Raw genomic sequence first — 14,131 nt, 5'->3', positions numbered from 1 at the left:
CAGCGGAGCGGCTGGGCCCGTGAGCCATGGCCGCTGAGCCTGCGCGTCCGGAGCCTGTGCTCCGCAACGGGAGAGGCCACAACAGCGAGAGGCCCGCGTACCGCAAAAAAAAAAAAAAAAAAGTACAGATTTAGGCTTTGATATGCATAAAGGGAGGGAATATTTGCAAGATGAAACAGAAGTAATTTTGCACCGTATTGTCTCACTTGAAGTATTCCAACAAAATATCTGCATTGCCATCCTTCACATTTATCATTTCTAATACAATAGCACAATCTAGCTCCTGGAGCTACTCCCACCATCCCAGGACAAGACCTGCTTCCAAACAGCGTCCACTCTGATCTCCTCTCTTCCTAAGAGAGAATACCCAGAGCAGCCCAGATACGCCCATGAGACTCGGCTGGAAGCAAAGCTCTCCAACCTCAGTCATACTGGGTGGGTCCCTAAGGGCCCAGTGTTTGCTTTCAGAAGGAGATGGAGGGGAGGTGCAACCCGGATCCAGCTTCAGGGAGTGGGGACCTGGTAGTGGACGATGAAGTTTACACCATTAATTGGTACAAAAGTAGTTGCCTTTGTGTACTTTTTCTATCTTAGTCTTTTCTTTTTACTTCTTTTCATCATTCATAACTATCATGTGTCCTGCCAACCACGCTGCAATAATGTGCTCTGAGAACAGTGCATTTCTCCAGCCACTGGCCACTCCCCCACCAGGGAAGCTTCTGAGATGATAGAGCACTTCCGGTGAAGCAGTGTTGCCAGACAGCAGGGGGTACTTGACAGAGAGTTACCTGGGAGCTGACAAAGGCCTTCTAGAGACGGGCCTGAGTGTCTGCGAGAGGGCAGGAGGGACGAGGAGGAAGAACACTGGCTACAAGAAGCTTTTGTATTACACAAGACCTGCACTTCTCCTTTTACCTGTCTGGAATTCAAATCGATCTGGGTTGGAGGTACGGACTTGTGAGGCAGCAGCTGAGATGGTAGTGTAAGCCATGGCAGCGAGTAACGTCACGTGGAGGAGCGTTCTCGAGACTCACGTTCGCTTCCTTCTCGTTGCCCTCAGGTATATCCTCTTCAGCAAATGATCAAACTGTCTAGCAACTTCAAAACCTGAGAGGATGGGCTTCCCTGGTGGCGCAGTGGTTGAGAGTCCGCCTGCCAATGCAGGGGACCGCAGGTTTGTGCCCCGATCCGGGAAGATCCCACATGCTGCGGAGCGGCTGGGCCTGTGAGCCATAGCCGCTGAGCCTGCACGTCCGGAGCCTGTGCTCCGCAATGGGAGAGGCCACAACAGTGAGAGGCCCGCGTACTGCAAAAAAAAAAAAAAAACCCAAGACGAAATATTCCATCACTTCCTCCTTTCTGACCATCAGACAGAACCTCAATCAGGAAGCTTTTCAAAAATTATTTCAAATGAAAAAGTTAGCTGTACACAGCAACAGAGATGGCCTTCACTGCTGGCGGGCACATCCCAAGTCCTCCTCAGACCCACATAGCAAGGCTCCCCTGGTCTCCAGCAAAGGAGCCTCCTCCATCTGCTACTGCTCTTCCAGGCAAAGCTCCCACCCGCACTGCTGCAACCTTCTTCCAGTAAACAGATCATAACTTGGAAGGGAATCCACAAAGTGTGCCTCACTGATAAAAGCCTATCTCCATGAAAGAAACAGTCACACAATAGCAATACATGAACATCGTCTGTTGCTCTGCAATGCATCCTTATTCTGGGCGCTGAGAGTGGCCTTCCGTGCCTTCCCTCTCCCACGTTACGCCATCAACTAGAATGGTTGTGCTACGGTTGGTCCTGGGCACTATAGCTGGGACAAAATTAGGAGAAATTAAGTAAAAGTGATAAACAAAATAAAATTTAAAAAGTGATTACTACTGCCACTCGTTAGCTCCTTAACGTTCTGGCTCTGCATATACAAAAAAGGAAATACCTTTCTTTTCTAAGACTTGTCAATATTCGGAAGAACATTTTCCCAGATAATGAGCTTTTGGCATTAAGGTCCAGCAAACATCAGCAGGCTGTGAAACTCTTAAGATTCCTGGATACTGTCTTCATGACAAGTTTGCCTCCACTTAAGAACTTCTTTTAAATAATTTTAGTGCTCACTTACAACCACAGCTACTAATGTTCTGTTTGTAGTAGCAAAATAATAATAATAATAATAATAATACTGCAAGAGCTAACCAACAGTATTTATCAGGCACTTTGATAAGCACTACATAGGTTATGTCACTGGTCTTCCCTAAGGTGGATACTCTTATTTTCACCATTTTATAATAGGGAATGTGCAGCCAGGAAAAGCAACTTCCCCCAGATCACCTAGCTAGGAAGTGGCAGAGCTAGGATTTCAGAGCTCACAGCTTTGCCACCCATGGTTTTGCAGACAAACTGAGGTGATGAATCAAGTAACTTGGCCCAGAGGAGAAGTTAATAAAGAAGGTGGCCAAAAAAACAGAGACCTGGGCTTCCCTGGTGGCGCAGTGGTTGAGAGTCCCACCTGCCAATGCAGGGGACACGGGTTCGTGCCCTGGTCTGGGAGGATCCCACATGCCGCGGAGCGGCTGGGCCCGTGAGCCCTGGCCGCTGAGCCTGTGCGTCCGGAGCCTGTGCTCCACGGCGGGAGAGGCCACAACAGTGAGAGGCCCGCGTATCGCAAAAAAAACAAACAGAGGCCTTTTCTAGTCACTCAACATATTACCCTGACCCCAATAGGTCATCCTTGCTGGCTGGGACATGTTAATACCAAATAAGAAAGATGCCCCATCTTCAACACTCGGAGAATTAAAGGGTTTGAAGGCAGCTTCATCAACATCGGACACTTTCTTTGGCCATAATTACATGTTTGTCCTGACAGCATTTTCATTAGCAACTCAGAAGCCCCAAATGAGAAACGGTCTTAAAAGTCACTCTATCATACTAGAAGGCATACTGCTTTCTGCCCTATCTGTACATCAAGGCATTCTGAAAAAAGGGGATCCCACTTTTAGTTTAAATCTACCCACTGGAAGTAAAAAACTCTTGTCCTGCAGTCCAACTCACCTATTTTCCCCTGCCTCACTGTTAACCCCCTATTAATAATCAGCCCAGGCAGAGCAGCCCTGCACTATCTCATTCCCACAGTACTCCTATTCCATGCTCACTCTCATCCAAACACATCATCAAAAGTGCCCCCAATCAAGCATGAAAATAAATTAGGTTTTGGTTTAACCAGGATTAGATTCCCAGCACCAAGAAATAAAGTAACAGTTATCTAATCTAACAGGCCAGCCTCAGACTTCCTGGCTACTCTCCACAGGCCCCTGTTGCCAAAGACCTCTCCTAAAAATCCCCTTTAAATACTGTAAAATCACCACATGCTGGGGGAGCAATGTAACTCTTCAAGTGCCATGAACATAACTCTTAACTCTGGTGCCCGCCTAACCTTGCTCGAGATCTTCTAGTCTGTCCAGAGGGAGAGCTGCTGGCTGCCAGCCTGTGAAATGAGCACTTGCCCCACCATGCGTCAGGAAGTTACTTCTTCCTGGACACCGTGGAGGAAGGAGTCCTCCTGGGTTTGGGCAAGCCCGTTTGTTTTCCGTGGAGAAGCAGTGCATGTTCATGCCTCATTTTACACTCACTGTAACTCCATCTGGAAATAGCCAGTGGCTGTGCAAAGCTCCAACCACAGAGAAAATCAGACCTGGACAAAGGAGAAAAGGGACAGGGACTTGATATCCAAAATATATGAAGAATATATTTTGCAACAATAAAAGATTCCTAAACAACTTGATTAAAATTGGACATGGACTTGAATAGCTATTTCTCTGATGATGATAGGGCCAATAAGCACATGAAAAGAGGCTCAATATCAGTGATCATTAGGGCAATGCAAAGAGAAACCACAGTTAGATACCACCTCATACCCATTATGATGGTTATTATTTAAAAAGCAAAATAAAACAGAAAAGCAGTGTTTGCAAGGATGTGGAGAAGTTGGAACCTCTGTGCATTGCTGGTGGGCATGATGTAAAGCGGAACAGTCTCTATGGAAAATGGTATGGCAATTCCCCCCAAAATTAAACATAGAATTACCACATGCTCTAGCAATCACACTTCTGGGTATGTACCCAAAATAAATGAAAGCAGGGACTCAAACAAATATTTGCACACCCATATGCATCACAGAATTATTCACAATAGCCAAAAAGTAGAGGCAACCCAAGTGTGTGTTGACAGATGAATGGATAAACAAAATATAGACATACAGTAGATTAGCATTCAGCCATAAAAAGGAAGTTCTGACATATGCTACAGTATCAATGAACCTTGAAGACATTATGCTAAAGGAAATAAACCAGTCATGAAGGGATACTTTATGATTACACTCACATGAGGTATCAAGATTAGTCAAATTCATAGTGGGGCAGAAAGTAGAATGGCAGTTTCCAGGAGGGGAGGAGGGAAACAGGGAGTTAGTGTTTAATGGGTACAGAGTTTCAGTTGTGAAAGATGAAAAAGTGCTGTACACGGATGGTGATGATGGTTGTACAATAATGTGAATGTACTTAATGCTACAGAACTGTACCCCTAAAATGGTTAAGACTTTTTTTTTTTTTTTTTTTTTTTTTGCGGTACACGGGCCCCTCACCACCGCAGCCCCTCCCGTTGAGGAGCCCAGGCTCCGGACGCGTAGGCTCAGCGGCCATGGCTCACAGGCCCAGCTGCTCCGCGGCATGTGGGATCTTCCCGGACTGGGGCACGAACCCGCATCCCCTGCATCGGCAGGCGGACTCCCAACCACTGCGCCACCAGGGAAGCCCCTGTTAATTTTTTATGTTATGTATATTTTACCACAATTTTTTTAAAAAAGGACAGAAGGGTGCAGATTATTACAATATACCCAAAAATCACAGAGCTAAAAATAAATTCTTCCAATTATTTTAATAGTGTCATTAGTAGTCATGTCCTATGTATATGAGAATACTGAAGAATCAGGACTTCCACCTTTTAAAATAATTACAGACTGTTATACAACACATACTTTAAAACAAATCCTATGATATAGAAACTGAGGAAGTTGAGGTAGAAGAGGAAAAATTATCCCTGAGAATTAAGGAAAAAAATCTGAGTTCTACACTTCCCCCTCTGCTGCTAGCCAGCCTTCTTTATGCCTCAGTTTCCTCATCAGTCGTGCAAATGGTTTGGATAAAATAAACTGCAAATCAAAGAATAGCTTAATGGCACCACCCAACAGAATTAGACAATCTCCCTTGTCTAATTCCAAGCTTATCTGGAATCTTTCTGGTCATAATCTGACTGCCAAATACATTTTCAATAGGAAAAAAGGTCTCAGCATTCCAGGTTCCTTGGAGCTATACTGGTTATAAATCAATAAACTGGATACAAAAGTTCATTAAAAAATAAAATCAGTGATTCTAAATAGAGGAAGGAAATTGGTCCAAGTGAGAGTGGAAAACAGAGCTCAGTTTTCCTAATTCCGAACCCACCTATATTCTACATCATCAGCATCCATCAACACTGAACCATCCATCAGGGAAGGGAAGGCAGTTTTCAAATCCTTCTTGGCCAGTGGCCACATCACTTAGTTCTTTAAACCATTCCTTTTAAGGGGAAAATACACTCACATACTCTGAATATGTCCAAAAATAATTATAGTTTGTTTTTAATGCATATAACAATTATTTCTGCTTGTAGAAAATGACACCATTTGAAAGTCTGGGACTATGCACAGGCTTTAAGAGTGAAAGAAACAAAAGGAGAAGCATCTGACTGATTACTCTACTCTTTCCTTTCATTGGCTTTTGCGGCACAACTTTCCAGGTTTCTTTGCTAGCTCCTCCTCTTTCTGAGGATATCTCCCTGGCCCTACCCCACAATAAAATACACACACACACACACACACACACACACACACACACATAACATGAAAAGGATTTTAAAAAATCAGTTCAGGCATATTTTCAAATCATTCCAGAGAAATCCAGATTCTTCTCCAAAGCCTACAAGAATATAGGTGATCTAGCCAGAACTATTTTCTCTGACCTCACCTCCTTCCGCTCTCCCCTTGCTCACTGCACTCCCAGCCAGGCCTCCTCCTTGCTGACACACACCATGCATGCTCTGGCCTCTGACCTTGACCCTTATCAGTCTCAAGGCCTGAAATAATCATCCTCATCTTTGTATGGCTCTATCCCTCCTTGCATTCAGGTCTCAGTTCAAAGATTCCTGCAGGGCTTCCTTGGTGGCGCAGTGGTTGAGAGTCCGCCTGCCGATGCAGGGGACACAGGTTTGTGCCCCGGTCCGGGAAGATCCCACATGCCGCGGAGCGGCTGGGCCCATGAGCCATGGCCACTGAGACTGCGCGTCTGGAGCCTGTTCTCCGCAACGGGAGAGTCCACAACAGTGAGAGGCCCGCATACCGCAAAAAAAAAAAAAAAAAGATTCCTGCAGACAGGTCTTCCCTGATCAGTATAATAGCATCCCTCCCTCTTTCATTCCTCTTTCCTCCTCTTCATCACCACTGGATCTCTTCATCACCATCACCTCTTCATCACCACGACATACATCTGTCACGTGTATTGTCTGTCTCCCTCTAGAATGTAGTATCCATTAAAACAGGGACTACATCAGTTTGTTTCTGTATCCCCACACCTAAGAACAGCACCTGGCATACAGAAGGCACACAGTGTTTGCTGAACAGAAGAATGAACTAGCAATAGAGAGTAAGTTACAGTAATAATGACCAAACTAAATTTCCTCAAATGTGTCCTTTAACCAAAATATATAAGTGGTCAATCCAACACATCTGTCACACTATAATGGCAACTGCTGTTTGGTCCAACAAGTGAATTTGAAGTTTGTGGTTGCCCTATGTCACATATTGACTAGGTACTGGCAATACTGTGATGGGTTTCGCTCTGTCCCTGCCTTCAAAGATCGCATGGTCTCCCAGGGAGGCTGTGGATAATTAAAGTAAGTGTTGTGAACACAGATGAGGGAAGGACAACTAACCTGGGAGGTTGGGAGGGACCCAGGCTGAAGCAAGAAGTCATCGCAAGTGTGCCATGTATTCTATGGACGAGTCCACACAACCCACAGGAAACAGGGACAAGCAATTACTCCCACTCCTACCCTGAAACCAACCAGAGGACTCCATTGCTTTTCTAATTGACAGGCAATCTTTTTTCACGTTGGCATTCTTCCCTTGACAACTACTTCAATATTTCTCACAAATCCAGCTGGAGTCGTTCACTGACATGCATGCACACTGAGGCTTTCTGAAACTTTCTGTTCTCAGGTGATGGAACACCACAGCCTTTGGCTTAAGATGCATTTGCATCTCGGGCCCCATATGTCCCATCATGTGTTCCAAGCACTGATCAAACCTCCTGACAAGCAATCTGCCTCAAAATATCCCACCAGCCAAGGCATTGAGTAGCTTTACCATGCAATTTTTCCAGCCCAACAGACTTTGATTGCTATTTACAAAGTTAACAACCCTAACCTACAGCTTTTTGCATGACAAGTGGAATCAACAGCTGCTAATGCTGAATTGTTTTTCCTAAATTGTCTCAAAGTTTAACTTCTCTGCTGAGTTTCAAAAATATCTTGAAAGACTTACATATGTAAAGTGCTTTATAGCCTCAGTCACTCCTTATAACAGTGCAAACCTTCCAAAAGGTGGCTTCTATTCCCCCATGAATTAATTTTTTTTTTTTTTTTGCTGCACGCGGGCCTCTCACTGCCGTGGCCTCTCCCGTTGCAGAGCACAGGCTCCGGACGTGCAGGCTCAGCGGCCACGGCTCACGGGCCCAGCCGCTCTGCGGCATGTGGGATCTTCCCGGACCGGGGCACGAACCCATGTCCCCTGCATCGGCAGGCGGACTCTCAACCACTGCGCCACCAGGGAAGCCCCCCCCCCCGTGAATTAATTTTGGCTGTTTCTGTTCAGCAAGAGAAAAAGGACATTTGCTAGAAAGAGAGGACAGTTTTGTGGTCCCAGTAAATATTTATAAATTGAACTTCTTTTTATCTGCATAATCCAGGTTATTCTCTTCTTGTTTCTTTCAAGAATGAAAGATGGCCACTGCTAGGAATTTGGATGTGGTTGGGGGAGATGAGAAAATAATTGCAAATAATTTATCTCTGCCATGCCACCCCCTCGCAGATGTAAAAATCTACATCCTAACTACTATCAATTTTCTGTGTCTTTTTTTAGCTTGTCTGATTCTGTAATTTCGCCAACATAAACCTCTTTCCCAGAATCTGGAGTTTACTTAAAACGTCGTAATCTTGGTTTTCTGAAATTTGATTCCTTGGATCAAAACCTAAATTTGCAATCTTTGTTCATCAACAACTTCTTAATCTTTCCGTAAATGCAGTTTCTATTTTCCAGTTACAGTCTGGCTTTGGAGGAAGCCTTCCACATGACATGCACTGGGTAAATTAGCTTCAGGCAGCTGTTAAAACAGCACCTTGAGTTTATTTCCTGAGTATCACCATCATATTCCCTACTCTGGATGGGTGCCTCCACTCAAAGTTCTGGCACCTCAAATCTGGTAGCCACAGTCCTGTAAATAATTCATCAGCATAAAAAGTCTTGGGATTAATTTTAAAACTTCCTGCCTGAACAAAGCACTTCTTCAGAATCAAGGTTCTCTCTCTGCTTTCAGGTCTGTGGCCATCTCAGTTCCTGGTCTCCTGCCTGGTCATTGACTAACCTCCTCCCCTCACATCCCACTGCTCCTTCCCCTGTTTCTTGACTACCACCTGGTTCCAGCCATGCTTGATCTACTGGCCCCGCCCACTGGGCTCCACTCAGGGTCTTGCTGGCCCTTTTAGCACCTGCTTCCTCAGGACCAGGCCACCAGCAGCTGCCTTGCCACACAGCCCTGGCCAACCACTTCACCAGCTTTTTCATCAAATTCAGCGCTCTGCAGCCCCACAGTGATTTAGCCAACCGCAGTAGAAGCCTAGAGCCCCACCTGCAGGGGTAAGAGAACCCTAATTCTTGTCACAAAGGAAACCTTATTCTCATCTGGCACCTCAAATACTGTAGCACTAATTCCTCAGACGCCTGAGAGCACACAGGCAGTGGGACAGAGGTCGTGGCACCTCTATCTCCCTTGCAGTAAGTGGGAACAGAAGGAAGGCCTTCCTGGATGATGATTGCCCGATTCCTTATTAACAAATCTGCTCTAGAAAATCAGTGTCTACAATTCTTCAGCCACTTGAAGGTGACAGCAATGAGCATATCCATACCACTCTTATCAAAAACATTTATCTGGGTATTGCATAGAGATTACAATACAAATCAAGTTAAACAGGCTTATTAGATAGAATACTCCCTCCTAGGAGTATGTGATCAAAAGCTGAGAGAACAGAAATGACTCTTCTAGGAATTCACTCTGAAGAAAGATCCCTACCAATAAAAAAACTCATGTGGGAAGATTTCAGCATTATTTGTAATTGCCAAATATTGCAGGACTAAATATCTAGACAGAGAAGTCCAGTTGACTAAACTACGGTATATTTACCAAATGAAGTACTATGAAGTTGTAATTGAGAATAAAAAAAATTATGAACTAAAAAAAATAATAAAAATAAAAAGCTGAGAGCAGTAACAGGAACTAACGAAAGGAAACAGTGGAGGAATGGAAGACTCTGGAGAAAGACTACCTGGCCTCAAATCTTGAGGTCACCATTAATAGTCTGTGCAATCTTGGTAAGGGTTTTCACCTCTTTATGCCTTAATTTCTCCACCTGTAACATGGGCATAACAGCATGTATCTCATAGAGTTTCTGATAATTAAGCATGTCAATACCTGGGAAATGCTTAGAATGTGTTAGTTATTACAAACCACTAAATTAACAACTAAAATGACAAAATGACAAAAACTACTGCTAGCTATTGGGAATTAAGAGATCAGGGTTTTAGACATGGCTCTTGTATTGTGGCCTCTAGAGTAGATTTAAAATGGTTGCAAATTCTTTATCACATCCCCCTTGAAGAGGTGGGATCTATTTCTTCACCCCTTTGAATCTGGGCTAAGCATACAGCTGTTTTAACCAACAGAACACACAGACATGACCCTGTGCCAATTTTAGGCCTACATTTTAAAAGAACTGGCAGCTTCCACCCCCTCTTTGGAACCCAGCTGCCATGCTGAGAAGAAACCCAAGCAGTACTGGGCAGGCCCGTGTAGAAGAGAAGTGAGGTGATCTCCCAGTCCACAGCCAGCACCTGCTTGCCAGCCATGGGACTAAGCCATTTTGGAAGTGGATCGTCTAGCTGGGGTTACAGACACAAGTCTTCCCACCCTCAGCTCTGCCCCAAACTGCGAAACCTTGAACAAATAAGATTGTTATTTTAAGCCTGTAAATTGGGGGGGGGGGGCGTTTGTTACACAGCCATTGATAGCCAAAAAAGCCTCAGACCAAGCATTTAAATCACTTTCTCAAGTTTGATGTTTATAAAAAGGGAAAGGGAGAGAAGAGGCAAGGTGTTCATTCAAACATCTGTAGAACACCTGCTATGTGCCAGCCTCCGTGACAGGCTGTGACACTGTTATTCTGATGCTTATGGTCTGTGTCTAAGACAGACATTAAACAACTCATTACAAGGAAGCGTGATTCCATAAGGACAGAGGAGTATAAAGAAGTAGAAATGGGTGTGGGAATACCAGGTGATCTCAGTCTCTGCCAACCCTGATATTTTGTAACTTCATGGTTTAGAGCAAGTACATCTGTGAGACGGCCACTTAAAGACAGTCATACAAGATAATCTATCTAGAGAGCAATTTTCTCCTATGTAAATCCACTTCTTAATTAGAGTATCAACGAAGATGTGGGTTTCAGTAGCTACGCAACAAGTGAATGCTGAAAGCATGAAAAGTCGCCTCTATAGCCTGCATTCAGGAGTGGAATAATCTTATGAAAGAGGCTTTGAATAAAGAAAGAAGGATAGAGTAAGGAAAAGATGATTTTCTGGGGCAACAGAGGTTTCAAAGTAAATAGTGCTGGGAGAATTTTACCTATTCATTGCTTAATGTTTAAAAAGCAAAGGATATACGTTGATTGCTTTGGACAAGAGGTTTTAGTTATTCCCAGCAAAGAACAAACCCTTAAATATAAATTTTTAGTTTGTTACATAAATAGGCAGCTGTCTACCAGGCAAGCAGATCCAGTCCACAGCTATTTTGTGAAGATGAGTAAATTCAAGTCATACCCTCATAACGCTGTGCCTTAAGACATCTTCCTAAGGTCTGAATTATTCTAAGAACCAAGAAATGTGATTGTGACAGTAAAATAAGGTTCAACTACATACTGGTTCCACAAGTGTTACCAAGACAAACAGAACTAACTGCTGAGGGAAAACCCATGGCGACCAGGAAAAAGATTTAGTGGCCTTCCCTTGACACGGTTTGGGAGAATTTAATCTAACGCTGCTGAAAGTGTGTCTACTCAGCTTCTTGACCGTGGGGGAGGGAGCCTGAAAGTCAAACATTTAATTTTCTAAATACATTTGATTTGGCTGATGTTGAAGTCCTTTCTTAACCTCACATTCGGAAAAGAAAAATACCCTTTGAGTCTTTGCTAGGGAGAGCTATTCGCCAAGAAAAAAGAATAGCCAATTTATGCTTCTCAAATTTTCCTTTTGTAGTACTGTTGTCAGTGCTAAGGACTAGTTCACTTTGGTTCAAGTGTTTAGACCTGATAAAACCATTTGTGGTCATTGATAAATAAAAATATTTTGAATGTCCATAGGTAGAAACAATTTTACTGTCTGTTATGATCATCTCACAGGATCTTAAACAGCTATTGTTCAAAATAAAGACACAAAAGGAACACATTCATGAATTTCCTGTTTTTCCATTTTAAAGCCCTCAGACATACCGTGAACACCTCATGCGCAATACCCAGCTAGGTCTCCTGATCATGTATCCCTCACACCCAAATCCCTCCTGCCTTTCTTGCACTCAAGCATTCCTGGAGCACTGCAGGCGGAGCTCAGCACCTCAACTGCTGACCAAAGCTAGCTGCTTTCACGAATAGGACAAGCAGATTACAACAAGAAATTGATTCCGGTCACTCCCCCTTGTTTAGGATGTTATGGCGTCAGTGTCAACAGTACTGTCAAAGAGTCAATGACTCCTGTGGCGAGAGAACCCTTGAAGAAGGGGTAAGCTCACAAGTCAACACCAATGAGAGAGGACTCTTGTTTATGATACCCAGGATAATGCTAGGGCCTTTCACAATTCTTCCTGCCCCTGAAACGCCTGGTGAGCATCAGGTTGAATCTGACCCTACAGTGACCCCCAGACAGCTTTGAGGCTCCTGAGCACCAAATAAGAGCACCAATAAGAGATATGGCACCAAAGGGGGTTTTTATTAGCTCTGCTTTCAGGTGAGAAGGAGGAACCGACCACGAAAAGAGAATGGCAACTTTGCCCCCCAGGACATTTAAAGTAAAACCAGTGTTTAAGAGAAAAATTACAGTGAAAAGAAGAAACTCTACATCATAGACCTTATGTGAGAAATACAAATTAATTGTATTCAGATCTATGGATTCATATGGATACTGCCCTATGGATATTATAGAAAAGGCAGATGCTACAACTGTTGCCCATGATGAAGTGAACTGAGATTTAGCGTTCACAAGGTATGAATCACACATCTCCCCTTTGCTTACAAATTCTCTTTACATATACCCTAATTGAAAATATGTAAAAAACTAAAAATAACTATCCTTATACTCCACTGCAATTACTCAATCTGCAGGGAAACTCAAGACCGGGGGGATGGAGTGGCAACTAAATCACTGAACCTAGAAAGAAGGCTGGAAAGAGGGCAAGAGGCAGAAAATGTGGTGAAGGACATGGCTGGGGCAGAAACTTGTTTACTTTCTTAGGGACAAAACTATGTCCTATAATGCTCTAGTACTACAGCTCCAACTAAAGCAGGGGCCACAAAACACCCTCAGCTCTTTCACCTGGCCACAAGTTTCCAAGGAACACTTAAGGAGTGGATAAAACCAGGCAAAGAATGGAGAGTTTTAGTTCCCACCTGAGTTTCACAGATACTCTCAGCTAATCTAATGCGCCCACTGACCGTGTCAGTGCTCTTCAAGTCAATCCTGGCCTCCTCTCTCTCTCTTCAGCCTTCTAGCCACCTTCATCCTAAATCTGTGATTCATTTTTGAGCAAAGGTACCTGAATAGCGCACTTCAGGTGACAGAGAGTTAAAGCTGCCACACAGAAACAATGTGAAGGACCTGGCAGAGACTCTGCAAGATACGTGCCTTTAGTTTCTTATTCTTAAATGTCCTTAGAAGTCAAAGGCTTCTCCTAACAGTGTTATTAATGGAGTAGGGTCGTGGGTTCTGTTTTAGATCTGAAACCTCTCCCTGGGTGTAACATTGGCAAAAATCACTTAGGTCTCTGAGCCTCTTCCCCCACCTCCCGTTTTTAAGTGAAGCCCTCACTCTTAGCATCTCCCCAGCTTTCTACATCACAGGGAAAACCACAGGGATTAGGAAATGCCTCTACCTCATTTGGCCAACATCTCAAAATGCTATCTCAAACTGGAGCAGGGAAGGCTCAGCACCAAGACACTTACAGCACCAGGCAGGGGCTGCCTGTATTCACTGCTGAATACCAGCCACAGACCTGCTCGGATTTCCCCCATCTACACCCCCCTTGCTTCCCCAGCACCAGCCCTCACCCCTCAAAGAGGGCTCCATCCTTTCCTTTTCCCTTCACTGTCGGTCATCTGACATCACCTCCATCTGCCTTCTGCTGTCTTTATATGGTGCCTTTTCTCTCTTCAGCCATACTCAAGAAGCACAGACCACGTTGCCCCATGAATGGCTCAGTGATGATGCTAAGAGGAAAACCCACAGCCACCAAGCATCCTGCTGCAGACAGATTTCCTCCTCTTCAGAGCATCGTTCTGTGGGTTTCCCATCACACTTTTCAGGTATTCAAAGCCTGCGGGGTGGGGGGGGGGAGAATGTGCCAGAGGCATCCCTACAGTCATCAAAAAAAGGTGGCCTCCAGCATCTGACCACTCATATACTTGCATACCGTTTGATGACGCCTTAATCTCAAAGCTGGTCTCCAGCACTCA

The 14,131-nt window shown here is 44.3% G+C and overlaps 1 protein-coding gene across 2 annotated transcripts in view; it reads right to left on the bottom strand.

Annotated features, from left to right (window-relative positions):
• Window positions 1-14,131, bottom strand: part of MCC (MCC regulator of WNT signaling pathway) — a 275,062-nt gene that overhangs the window by 259,697 nt on the left and 1,234 nt on the right. The window lies entirely within an intron of this gene.

The sequence above is a fragment of the Mesoplodon densirostris genome, chromosome 3, assembly GCF_025265405.1.
Source record: "Mesoplodon densirostris isolate mMesDen1 chromosome 3, mMesDen1 primary haplotype, whole genome shotgun sequence".
Taxonomy (NCBI): Eukaryota; Metazoa; Chordata; class Mammalia; order Artiodactyla; family Ziphiidae; genus Mesoplodon; species Mesoplodon densirostris.
Note: the sequence above shows the minus strand (reverse complement) of the source record. Positions and strands in the feature narration are given on the sequence as shown.